At 33.7% G+C, this 14631-nt stretch overlaps 1 protein-coding gene across 6 annotated transcripts in view; it reads left to right on the forward strand.

The window, feature by feature from the left end:
- Positions 1-14631, forward strand: part of PCDH9 (protocadherin 9) — a 1013871-nt gene that overhangs the window by 142584 nt on the left and 856656 nt on the right. The gene's annotated exons all lie outside the window — the stretch shown is intronic.

Raw genomic sequence — 14631 nt, forward strand, 5'->3', positions numbered from 1 at the left:
CAACTAAGATGTCGCAATGAAAACCTGATGCTTCTCATCTCTCTTCAATCCTGTCTGTCCCTATCTCTTTCTCTCTCTGATTCTCTCTCTGTCCCTGAAAAAAAAAATCTGTAAAGTATGATCATTTGTTTTGATACATCATCAAAAATTATAGTACCTTCATACTGTAATTTTAAAAGAACATTTTTTTCACAAATAGGCAAGTTTTATAGTTAATTCCTGTGCTTCGCTTTATGTCTGGGTACACAAAATTTGCAGCTAAAATTATTTCTTTCAGAGCTTTCTTGTTAATGACTCATTTTTCACCCAGTAATATTAGATGCAATTCTCAAAACTATGGCAACAGGATGTGGTGTTTTATGGTCTAAAATAAAGTGTTCTTTTTTTTGTTTTATTTTCCAAATTTATGTTCCTTTACCCAATAATATTATTTTAATATCCTAAACTACCAACAGATAAAAAAGACCTTCTATTGTTCTGATTTTTTAATAACAAAATAATAATACAATCTGTGTAGTTTTGGTCTTTTCCCCAAAAGTGTAGGCAATTTTATATAATCTTTCCAAATCAGTTTGTGACTCAACTATAGAAAAGAGGTTAAAAAATACTAATTTCGTAAAACAGGAACTCCAAGGCTAGGAGGTTTCAAATTGAAATAGTGTTAGTGGCAAGGTATGTGACTGTAGACACAGCAGAGTGAGTGCAAGAGAGGACTTGACTGACTTCAAGTGAAATAGCCTTGTGAAGGAGGAATTTCGAAAGAACATTTTAAAGAAGAAGAGTTGGTTTTTATTTCAGTGAAGTTGAACTGATTTAAAAATGAGATTGAAGGTTCTCTTGCAGAAAGCGAAGGACCCTAAAGGTTGAAACCATTTCATTGTATAACCAGATATGATGTATATGTTTAGTAATCTAAAGGCATTATTTGTAGAGTGTCATACTGAGCAAAACTGCACTTAGTTTCAAATCTACAAGTAACTGGAAAGGATGGTGGGTGAAAGGCGGGAGGGAGGTGTCATAATGGTCCCTAGCCCCTGTCATTGATAACTAGTCTGAAAATTGTCTAAGGACCCTTTAAAATTTTCCTGGAAGTTTATTATTTTTGCCATAGAACTCTGAAATATTTGAATTTCCAGTAGCTCAATGCATAGACAGGATAGTTACAGATAACAGAGATAATGCATTTCTTTTATCCTTACAGTGAAATCTAGTCTAAATTCAACATAAAATGTTGAAAACTCCAGGCAGGACTCAGATTTTAAGTGAAGTACTTTCAGTAGGTTTTTCATACAAATCACATGAATTTTATGCCATTCTTTTCAAGAGATAACCGTGAGAAGAACACAAAACTTAAAATGTTGCTGTATCTTATATGGCAATAGATAACACAAGACATCACTTTGAATATCTCATGTAAAAACTATGTATTGGTGAAATGATCTGATTTTCTTGAAATGTCTGATGTCACATCCCTAAGATCTCTAAACTCTGAACACACCATAAATATTGTAATTTGATCACAATTGGCCTCTTTGCAGCCAGAGTCAAAGTAGTTCACATAGCCCTGCATCTAACTGACTGTGAATTCGTGCTCATAGGACTTGAATGGCTCCCCGCTGCCTACTCAATGACAAATTCCTTAGTCAGCCATTCAAGTTCCTGTGCAATCCACCACTGTCCTAAGTAGCCAATGAGTGTAAGCTAAATTACACCTTTTCTTGTCCATCATATGTCACTTCTGTTTCAACATAATTTAAAATAGCTTCTCTAACTGTGTAAGTGATAGAGGATTATTATAAAAGATTAGGAAAATAGAGACAAAAGAAAAAGAAAAGGAGAAAAACATTTGTTTTTCTGTCGCTTGAAGGAAAATCAATATTAATTGCTAATATTGTTGGCAAGTTTGAAACTTTATTGAATTAGAGGTTTATAATTTTCTCTCTGCTGTTTATCAAAGTTGTCACATTTTGTGATATTATACAACATATACATTTTTGTGGACACATTTGATAAATACTTGTAATAAATTCTTGAACATGGAATTATTGGATGGTTGAATGACAATGCTTGAAATTTAAAAGCTTTTCCATTTTATCAACACCTTTGCCAGCAGACAAGTCACAGCGATTTAGCCTCAGAGAAGGCAAGTGTGAGGTGCCTGTTTCCCAAACATTTCTCACATACTGCTAGTATATGATATTTTAAATTTATGACTTTTTCATGGATTTTATTATTTTCCCAGTACTATTATATATTTTTATTTATTTTAAAGATCCTAATGTTTAATATATAATACTTTGCAAAATATATGACATTTTCCCCATGTTTTTACTTAAATTTTAATACATTTAATAAACATTTAAAAATACTTGTGTGGTGGAGCTATCGCTTTTCTTTTATGGTTATTTCTTTTGCCAGAATGTTAAGAAAATGTTTTAGGTGAAAATTTCCCCTCACATTTTAAGAACTTTAAAAGGGTTATTGCCCTACTCTATAGAGATTTTATTTTATATGTGATAAGAGGTAGAAATATAATGTTTCTGTCTTTCAAACAAACTTATCAGTCACCCAGGTAGTAAGAGTTTCTGTTGTCAGTCTAATTGTGAACTAAATTCATGTATATGGAAACCACTATTTTTATTATTTTTGTTTTATCACTTTCATCTTTCAATTATTCATTCTTTCAGTAGTACAGTGAATTTAAATATATTTTACCCCCAAGAGTTCAGGTCTCATTATTATCTGTCTTTCCCAGAATATCTATCATGCTTCATTATTTAACCTTATAGACTTAATTTAGTAAATCTTTGTCATGTACCCTTTCTACCTGTCTCCTAAATAAGAAAACAAAAAAAAGCTTGGATATATTTTTGTTTACTTTAAGAAGTATGAATGATAAAAATGATTATTTGGGTATTCAGTATATTTCTTTTCTATTTGAAAGTATTTCATTTTATAGAACTTTTAATTTTGTTGTTTTATATATAAAAACACATGTTTAGAGCAGACTGTTGGCAACATTAATATTTTAAATGTCAGTATTTTATATTTGTGTATCATTCTGTGTTCAGAATATGCTGAGTCTTTGGTGTAGCTTGCCTACTTTACAGATGAGATTTTGCATCTCAGAAAGATCTCAAGATTGCAAAATGCAAAGAAACTGATGGAGCCCTTGTTCTGCTTGTTTACAAAGTCTATAATTATTTTGTTTCATAACTGCTAGTAAATCAAGGTCCCTGAAGTCTAATTCTAGCAGTTTCACTATTGCACTGGGCAAAGTCCCTATGTCCTTCACATCTAATGAATTTTAACTAAAACTCTGGAAGATGTGCAACTATTTGATTTTTTAATGTAGGACAATGACTTCGAAAAAAGGGCCTCTTTGCCCGTTTATAATAAAGAATGTTTATTAAAACTGGCATAAATATTATCACTACTATAGAAAGAAATATTACCACAAAAACTTCATTTTGAGGCTGAGGTATTATGGGTATTTATAAACTTTTATTTAACAGCATTTGCATTCCACTGACACATGAATCCATCAAGGCATTCCATTTCATTCCATAACAGCATTGATGTTCCTTTGAATAGTATTGGTATCTATTGTTTATTTTTCTTCTTTTTTGTTATTCTTTATTTTACTTCAATGTAATTCATTGATATTTGTCCCAAAAGAAACTTTTTGTCACAACTGAATATATTTAACATACACCTAGGGTTAAAAATCAATAGAGTCTTCACTCTGATATTAAAATGCTCATTGAGAGACACATACAGAAATATTAGTTAGATGTGCACAATAAGATAAAAAAGTTCTTACCATATTTTAGTGTTACAGTACTCTTTGTTGGTCTATATTTTCAGTTCTGTGAATACATTTGTACATATACATACACACATATACATTCACGTAAGTGTATATATATGTGTGCGTATATGTACATATATAAGTGCATATATATTTAGAAAATGCTAAATAAGTGAGGGAAACATCTTACTTCATTAAAACACATCTTTTAATTTTTTTAATATAATATTTTTTTTATTAAGTGAGAAGTGGGGAGGCAGAGAGACAGACTCTTGCATGTGCTTCTATCGAGATCAACCTTGTAAGCCCTCTATGTGGCGATGCTCTGCCCATCTGGAGCCACTGCTCCATTGCTCAGCAACCAAGCTATTTTAGTGCCTGAGGCGAGATCATACAGCCATCCTCAGTGCCTGGGGCCAACTTGCTGTAACCATTCAAGCCATGCTGAAGGAGGAAAAAAGAGAGAGAGAAGGTGGAGGGGGGGGTGGAGAAGCAGATGGTCGCTTCTTCTATTTGCCTTGACCAGGAATCAAACCCAGGACCTTCATGAACTGGGCCAGTGCTCTACTGCTGAACCAACTGGTCAGGGCCAAAAACTTGTATTTTTAAGAAATTGTTATTACATTGGCTCTCAGAAGAAAAATTGAAATATAAAACCCAGTATATTTGCTATTTACATAGATTACTTCTTTAATTTCCTATCCCAGCTGTACAGAGGCTGTTTGAGTGAATGATGAGTAACTGATTGTACAAGTTGTATCTACAGCTTTTAAATAGCACTTTCTTCCTTATAAGCTCATTGAATCTAAAGTCTTCTTTTCTGAAAGCATGACTGAAAAGGTAAGAGTTGATGTTCGCTATTTGGTTTTATATGAAAAACCTCATTGCTGGGTAACAGTGGCAAAGGTTAATAGTCAGGAAGGAGAGCATTGCTGTTGGGACCTGAGGTGACACCTGCTGTCAGTTATTCTGCCTCCAGTCTGATGGTCATGGTTAGGCTTCTGCTCACACCCTTCGTGGGTAAATCATGAATTTCATTTGTGAGCACTTTTCACATGAGAGAAATGTACCCATCTTTTGAGTGATTACCTTTTATGCCCAGCAGTTTTCTCTTTTAGTTCTTTTCCTGTACGTTTCATTGTGCTACTTCTTGAGGGCACTTTTTATGAAATATTCTGTGAGCAGCCAAAAGTACAGAGGTTCAGCCTCAAGTCAACAGGATGAGAAGGAATGAATAGTTTAGAGCAATTTGTAAGCAACCAAACAAAGAATGAAGTTCCTAAAGTAGGTGCTGATATTAGAGGATATAAGCAAAGGTGTGAGAAAAGAGCCTGACCTGTGGTAACACAGTGGGGAAAGCAGTGATCTGGAATGCTGAGGTTACCAGTTCGAAACCCCGGGCTTGCCTGGTCAAGGCACATATGGGAGTTGATTTCTGCTCCTCCCCCGTTCTTTGTGTGTGTGTGCGCGTGTGCGTGTGTGTGTATGTGTGTGTCTCTCTCTCCCCTCTCTCTAAAATGAATAAATAAAATCTAAAGTAAATAAATAAATAAATACTTAAAAAGAAGTGTGAGAAAAGAAAAAAAAATTGAAATCCCTGAGGAAGAGAGGAACAAATGGTGGTCTTTCTGGAAGAAATTTTGGGAAGGCTGATTGAGGTAAAATAGAAACTTTAGTGATTACTCTTTTGTTAACTTATTTTTCTAGTTGCTTAGTATTAATTATTACATTAAAATAATATTATTCCTTATATACATACATGTAATTCAAGATAGAAATATTTCCTGTATTAAGCAGACTTTAATAAAATTACTATGATCTGAGGTATAAATATTTTCTAGTGTCAATAGGCTGTACTTTATGTATATACTTAAAGGTAAGTTAGTGTTCTTCAGGAATCTTTGCATTCACGAAAATATCTAAATAATCCATATAAAACAGCTTTTGATAGAGACTGATCATTCACTAAATTAACTCATTATTATTTTGATTATCACTATGTGTACTATTATTTCTTAATCAGTATTATAATGAGGATCAAATAAGCCAACAAAGTTATTATTAATATAATGTTATAGGTCAGCTGACATATATATTAATGTCTTAGACAATGTCAGGTTCTTTAGGGACTGTAAAGGAGCATTAACTAAGATGGCAAACACATCAGAGGCAAGGGCAAAAAACCATAGACTTAGTGACATGTCTACTCTAATGTTTTCTCTATTTTCTTTTAAATATAGTTCAATGATTTAAAATCACTAGGAAAAGTGTGTCTGAACTTCAGAAGAGGTGAAATAGATGTTATCCAGTGCCATGGAGCACAGGGACCCATTATTATATATCATTGTCTCTTTTATTACCTGAGGGTAAGTGCAGGCAATAGAACAAGGTGTCAAAGTTACTTTTAACCTCTGTTAGAGGAAGAAGTTAGATGAAGAGTTGAAAGGTATTTCTAAGTTATTATTTTCAGAGACACCTCACTTGCTGTTCCTTTTCAGCTGCAGAGCATGAATGTTATCTAGTCTGTAGTGTCAGCCCCTAATATCAAGTTCTACTTAGTCCTGTTGTGTTCTCCACAGGGCCCTTCACCTGAGTGCCTTTGCTTTGTCTAATGCATTGTAGATGAGTGAGCTTTCCCTACTGTGCAGTCTAGTCAGATGAATTGTACTTAAAAACACAATAAACTCCATTTCTGAATATTTAAAAAAACTTACTTCTTTACATTATTTCATTTACAACAATCTGAATGTAATGGCAAATTCATTGACTGTAGTGTACTCCTTAAAGTAGATATATGTGATCAGATAATAAAAAATTAATATTGGAAATCATTAATATTTATCTCATTTGTTTGAAACTTTGTAAATTTGATGTCCAGGTTTAAAAAATCCATTGACTTTGGACTTAAATCAAAGGTTTCAAATCGGTCATGTCACTTATTTGATATGTAGTACCTAAAAGAGACTGTGGTCATTTAGGTCTGTCCAGGACCCCATTCAGTGAGTTCCTCTTTCATCTTTCCAATGACCAAAAGAAGGAAACTGGGAGATTGTGCTAATGGCAACTACAGTATTCATAGCATTTCTAGGTTTATGTAAATTGATTCTAACTTTTGATGACTTTGTTGTTGCTTAGTTGACTAAAATGACTGGAGTGTGAGAATAATGACCATATGAATCCATGAATTTCAGTGTAAAATTCTAGATTCAAAGGGTCTAAATTCAAGTTCTTTACAAAGGATTATCTAACATAACATTTATTTAGTGCACATGTTTTGTAATTTATTAATTATGTGTCTCATTTCCAGAAATAACTGGAACAATAACCTACCACCCACTTTCATCATTTCTTCTGTTGTTTTTCTTATTGCTGTTTATTTTTTACTTTATTACTTACATTAAATTATTTTCTTTTAATGCAATATTCACACCATTTTATTTGTATTTTCCAACAAAATTATTTTGACCATCCTTCCTTAACACCCCAAAATGATAAATCTACTTTAAGAAGAGCAGGTTGTGGGAATACAAATTTTTTCTATCTCATTTTCACTTATGTTTATATAATTTCCTTTAAATTCTTTTATTCTAACACTCTTGCATAAGGTAATCATGCAAATAAATTTAATCGTAGCAAGATTTACATAAAGGACTTAAAATATTTATAGACAATAAAATAAATTATTTCTATTCAGAAGAAATAAGAAAAATAATACTACATTTAGAAGACTTTGACAAAGATCATCTTTAATAAAATAATACCTTGATTTTTAAAATTTTACTTAATCTTAAGAGATATTTTTCCTAAACGTTTAAACATTCTTTTAATTATATTATTTAATCTAGGTATATAGAATTACAGATGTAGAAAATGCTTCAGAAATTACTTAATTCCATTACATAATAGATATGAATGTTCACACAATGTCATAATTCAGAGATAAAAAATATATTTTGACATTCTGCAGGTTTATATGTATATATTTATTGCATTATATCCTATCACTCTATATAAGTTTTAGAGTCATATTTTCCTCCTATGTTTTTTGTTGTTTTGCTACTTGTGTTTTTAACCTTTCATTGATACTGTTTTTAGTGCTTCATTGATATGCTTCAGAATCAGAAACTGTGTATTTTGTATATGTGATTACACATGTGCATGTATGTGACCCTTACCAAATCTGCAAGTGAAGAACTGCTTCACTTTCTGCAGCTTTATTTTATTTTATTTTTATTTTGTATTTTGTATTTTTCTGAAGCTGGAAACAGGGAGAGACAGTCAGACAGACTCCCACATGCGCCCGACCGGGATCCACCCGGCACGCCCACCAGGGGGCGATGCTCTGCCCCTCTGGGGCATCGCTATGCCGTGACCAGAGCCACTCTAGCGCCTGGGGCAGAGGCCAAAGAGCCATCCCCAGCGCCCGGGCCATCTTTGCTCCAATGGAGCCTTGGCTACGGGAGGGGAAGAGAGAGACAGAGAGAAAGGGGGGGGGAGAAGCAAATGGGCGCTTTTCCTATGTGCCCTGGCCGGGAATCAAACCCGGGTCCCCCTGCCCAGGCCGATGCTCTACCGCTGAGCCAACCGGCCAGGGCCCACTTTCTGCAGTTTTAAAAAGTATTTTTTAGATATAAATGTGAATAACACATTCACTTCAAGATGCTGTTTTTGATTAGCTAATTAAAAAGTACTTAGCACATTTATATAGTACTCTGAAGTCCTTATTGATAAGTTTCCCACAATAGTAAACTGTTTAGTTCTTCATTGGTAGTGCTCTTTACTTTTATCAGTTTTAGGTGTGTACTTTTCTTTATATCAAGAATATATAAATGCTTTTTGCTTCACAAATTGTTTTAGTGTGGGGTCCAGGAAGTTAAAATTAATTATAAAATTACTCTCTTTCCTGTACAGACTAACTATAAACCAAAGGGTCACAAGAGCAGAAAGTTCACTTAATTATAGATTGTAAAACTTTTCACATGACACCTGTCCTAAAAGGCTGAGTTACTATTTTAGTCATAATGAGTCCCTCTCTTCTAATATTAAATAACTTAGAAATTAAAGTAACTTTTCCATTTACAAAATATCTTATTGCCTTATATTTTCTCATATATTTTTAAATTGATTAGACCCTAAGAATATAGTTGTTTTGTTTTGTTTTGTTTCTTCTTGTGATTCAGGGAAATTTTTTCAAATAAAGTAAAATGCAATGAAAAGAGAAATTAACAGGATAACTTTTAGTTAAACCTCCATTTATATTCTGAAAATATTTCCGGTCTAAAAATTCTTAAAATACTTTTTAAAAATATTGCCAGTCACATATTTGATAACAAAAGCAAAGTACAAAAAAAATCTTTTTTAAAATTTTATATAGTTTAGCCTGACCTGTGGTGGCACAGTAGATAAAGCATTGACCTGGAAATGCTGAGGTCGCCGGTTCGAAACCCTGGGCTTGCCTGGCCAAGGCACATATGGGAGTTGATGCTTCCAGCTCCTCCCCCCTTCTCTCTCTCTGTCTCTCCTCTCTCTCTCTCTGTCTGTCCCTCTCCTCTCTAAAAAAATGAATAAATTAAAAAATTAAATTTTATATAGTTTAATAAATAGACTATTTTTAGCAGTTTTAGGTTCATAGCAAAATTGAGCAGAAAGTACAGACTTCCCATGCAGTCCTTGTTTCCCCACACATGCAGCCTCCTTATCGTCATCCTGCACCAGCACCTTACATATTTTTGCATTTTCTATTAAAAGAGAAAGAAAGTAGTGATAAATAAATAATGCAGTAACATGAGGTCTATAGCACTGCCATCTCAAATACAGTTGTGTTATTATATATTATGGCTGAGCTAGTGGTGTCAGAGAGAACCTGTAATAAAAGCAGTTAAGGAGATGTGAACAGTATCTAAAAGTTGTCTTTTAGCCAACTTGATATAATTAATCAGAATCCTAGTCCTTGAGTTACTGAAGATTCTTGTGCTGTCGCTCTATCCATCTCACAGGAAATCATCTACAGAAAAATAAATTCAGTTTTTCTTTCTGTTAGATGGTACAATGAGAATGTATTCTAGGGAGGCAGAATTTAAGTAAAATGAATATTTTTTTGTAAATTCTGACATTCTTGTTGTTTTAAGAAGTAGAATGTGTTTCAAGTGATTTGGAAAATGTTACGGGTTTTGGCTTTGTTGTGTTGCTATATAACTAGTTACAATGTTACAGTAGTCTAGTTACAGCAGTACTGTAAATTCATAGAAAATGCAATATCAGAAATGCTCCCCCCAAAATACACACACACATTTATCTTGTTTTCCTTCTTTATTCACAAATACTCTATGTAGAAGTGAAGTAAATGTTTTAGCCAAAGAGGTCAAAATCTGTTTTGACATTTTAAAGGAAAATTCATTCTATGTTTTGTCTAAAAGGAAACGTTGTATGATGTGCCTGCTCATTTTTACCAATAGCATAGCATGCAATTTTAAAAGTTAGTATTCTGTTTCTCACTGGTCTTGAATAACTACAACTTTAGCTTTGGCATGGGGAAATCAGATTTTTCTTTTAGTAAAAGGTTTTTAGAGTCTATTTAGTTGTGACTTTTTTCTGTGAGTACAAACATTCCACCTGCAGTTATTTGGACCATGTGTTATATAACAAACCGAAGAGTTCATGATAAATAAGATATTGTTTGAGACTTTGTTTTAGATTCATTTAGCCAGGGAAAGGAACTAATCATTTCTTTGGTGACAAAATTTCATGGATGACAAATACTATGCTAGGCATTTTACATACATTATCTCATTTAATCTTCCCCAAAAGAGCCCATTAACGTGAACTGAAGAGCAAAAAGATAAAAATGCTTCTAAAGTCATACAGCTACAAGTGGTAGAGGCAGAATTTATTGAAATGCATTACTTTGCTGATTAACTTGATAATGTTTCAGGCTGGTAAACGTACCATCCTATATTCTGTATTAACAGATAGGAAGCCATCATGGGCTGTGTTACCTGACATTGTTTCTCTTTTGTCTAATTTACTCTACATATACATATGGACTGTCCCTGAGGATTTTAAATATATCACCTATATAAAAATAACACTTAAAACCTTTTCTAAATTTGGTAATAATTTTAAATGATACATCATTTTAATGAAGTAAATAAGAAAAGACTTGAGTCCAAGTCCAAACTATCATAGCATACATATAATCCAAGTGCATTCTATACCACAGTGCACAGAGCCTTTAATAAACTCTAAAATACTTCTTGGTCACAGCTGTATTCTCTTTTCTGAGTAATCTGAATGCACGTAACACTTGGTTGAATCACACACAAGCCAAAACTAATGCCTGCTTCTGTGCTGTGCATGCTTCAGTGAAGGTAGTAAAAATGAACAAAGCAATTTGAAAGAATATTTGTTTTTTGAAAAAACAAAAACTTTCAGCTGTTAAATCAAAAATATATACGTCATAAGAAGAGCCAAATGTTTCACAATTTTCCTATCAGCTGAGGGAGACAATTTGATTTTCAACTAAGGGGTTGCTTTTCAGTCTTAAAATATTTTTGTTTTCTGATTTTAGTCTGAGCTGTTGGCCTGATTGTGGGTTAGAAAGACAAAATGATAAGACATCTGAAGGGCATAGACCAGGTTTAGTTATAAAGGCAGTATAGAAATATAGTTGAATTTTCACAAGAATGGAATTGAGAAAATCCAAGATTTGGAAATTGGCTAGAAGAGAGCCATGATTCACAGAACAGCCTTGACATTATTTTTAAAAAGAAGAAAATAAAATGTGTGCTTATTTTAATAAGTGTGTTTATGCAGGGATAAAAAAGCCAAATATGTCTGAGGTCTTTCTTGATAGAAAACAGCAATGCTGGCCATGGGTTTGTGCCTTGGCATTCTTCTGTCACCTCTCTTACCTTGGGGAAGTCACTTAATCTTGTTTCTGTCCTGTGTAAAGTCTCAGAATACATGTTTCTTAAAATAAGATTCAGGGTTAAAGTGAAATGCTACAAAATATTAAACACATGGAATGCCTTCCATAAATGTCAGCTCCATTCTTTCCTGTCCTAATGAAGCCATGACTAGTAGCTTGTTAGCAGTTATTCAGGTAGTGTTAAACTCCTTCCAGCCTGGGGTGGGGGGATGGTGATGACACCACCAAGAAGGGTTTTCGGTAAAATTTTCTTAGTTACTGAGATGAGAAATTGGAATACGAGAAGTCAACAGTGAAATAATTGAAATAGTTTTCACTAAGTATCCTCACTAATTCCTGATTTTAATTCATGCTTAAGAATGTCCTAATCTCCTGAATACCCAGGAGAAGTCTTACTGCTTGCTTGGGAGTGTATTTCCTAAAACAATATGACAGCCATAGATTTGGACAGTATACAGATTTTTGATTATATAATTGTAGGAATTAGAAGGCCATAGAGACAAAGAACAGAAAATTCTTATTCCACTTTCTCTTTCTTACCAAAACTCCCTGTTCCATATCTGGCAGCTTTTCTAGCACCTCATCTTCCAAATCCCCTAATGCCAGAAAGTACATTTGTCAAGATAAATTGCATAAATAATATTGGTACTAGATAGTAATGTCATCTAGTCTCTGACAGTTCAGGTATTGTGTCTTGCTGTTTGTAACTGTGTAGCCACCTTGCAGGCAGGTTATTGACGATAATGGCTGGATTCTCTACAAATATGCTGCTGCATTTCAATAGGTGCCTTGGCTTCCTAATGAGAAAAAGAAGCTGGATATGCTAATTTGAGGTGTTTTTGTTTGGTTTAGAGACCTAAATTTATAGCTGACAATCTTAATTATGCTCATTTAAAGACAACTGAAATTAATCAAAATGTATTGTTCATAAAATTAAACTTCTCTTATAGTTTTTTTCCTTTGAGTTTCAAATGGTAGCAAGTGACATTTCTTTTTTAGAGGCAAAAAGCATTCTTAGCTCTTACCTTGTTAGTGTGATACTGATACTGTGTACGTAATTACTTAGTTTTGAAATTACTATGAATTATTCCTTTTTACCTTGCGGTCGAGTAGTCTACACCACTTATCGGTTAAAATTCTAGTCAGTAAGTGAATCTGATGACCGGTTGGGACTCAGAAATGCTGATGCCTATATAAGAGACTGGTTCGCATAGCCCACAGGGGTCTCAAACTCAACTCAGCATGTGGGCTGCAGAGCAAGATGCTAGAGAAATGAAAAATACAAGTAGGCCCCTAGGCTTACTTAATTTTATCCAAAATATTTTGAACTTCGTGGATTAGTCTGCAGGCCGCACAAAATTGTTTGGTGGGCTGCATGCGGCCCGTGGGCCGCGAGTTTGAGACCCCTGGCCCACATTATTATTTTTCTGTGAGAATCCTAACGATGTTGTAAAACTGAACATTATAGTGCAAGAGTAAAACCTTTGGCTTCTAAGATATTTCTCATTGTGGTTTTTATGAGAAATAAAATGAAATAACATGGGGGAGAAATCATATGGTTTAGTGTTGTTGAGATGACAGCTTTAGCAATCAAGGCACGGAAGGCGGAAGTGGCCTTGGGCATTGAAACTGTCTCCTCAGTTAGGGGGAAAGAGTTACAATGGTGGCGCTAGTAGTTCAAATCTGTATGGGCTCTTAAAAATGAGGTTTGTGCTTTCCTCTAAGTTTTTCTTTGTATTCTAATAGCTATGCACACATCCAGGTACATTAATAGTGTCATTTTCTCTATAATTCAGTAAGGTTTAATGGAGAAATTAATAATGAACCATATTATTGAAGTTTGGACTTTGCTACAAATTGAGTACTCTTAATTTGTGGAGTCAAAAATCAAAATACCTAAAATCAAAATCTGACAGTGATGAAAAACTGGGGTCACTTTGCATTTATGTATCATAAGCCAACTATATAATGGCTCTTTCACGTGAATATTAAGACACTATAAATCCCATAAAATAAGAGCAACCTGAGTAAGTAGATAAAATGCTTTTTGTTACCTTGAAGGTGAGATCAGAATGAAAGTAAATTTATTTAAAATTGCTCATTTCATCCTGACCAAGTGGTAGCATAGTGGACAGAGCATTGCTTGGGATACTGAGATCTCAGGTTTGAAACTTCAAGGTCACCAGCTTGACCATGGGCTCATCTGGCTTGAGCATGGGATCATCGACATGACCCTGTGGTTGCTGGCTTGAAGCTAAAGGTCGCTGGCTTGAAGTCCAAAGTCTCTGGCTTGAGCCCAAGGTTGCCAGCTGAAACAAGAGGTCCTAGTCTTTGCTTGATCCCCTTAACTCCCCATCAAAGCACATATGAGAAACAATCAATGAACAACTAAAGTACCACAACTACTAGTTGATTCTTCTCATCTTTATTTTTTCTTTTCTATCTTTGTGTCTGTCTCTCTCTCTCATACACACACAAATTTAAAAAGATAATTTCAGCATAGACACACAAGTCAAATGTATAGAAACTATTGAACTGTTATTGACATATGCTCCAAATCTTAAATCTTACTTCTGTATTTTAGCTATAAACAGAACATTTTCTTTAAAGGATTACATTCTGTTTAAGAAATATATATATATTTATATATACATAAATTTATATATATATAACAATTTAAAAAGCATTAACCTCAGTAAGTAATAAATATTACTTCAAATCATTTTATTGGGAATGAAAATACATGATGATATTTATTTCTCATGAGTCACTTGTGGATTGGCACTATAAATCAGAAAAAAAATGGTGCCCATATCATACCTGAGGCAATTTTAACTGTATATTACTACCAGTTTGAACCATGTCAAAATGTTAAATAATCTTTTGATTTTTA

Source organism: Saccopteryx bilineata, chromosome 6, assembly GCF_036850765.1.
Source record: "Saccopteryx bilineata isolate mSacBil1 chromosome 6, mSacBil1_pri_phased_curated, whole genome shotgun sequence".
NCBI classification, from domain to species: Eukaryota; Metazoa; Chordata; class Mammalia; order Chiroptera; family Emballonuridae; genus Saccopteryx; species Saccopteryx bilineata.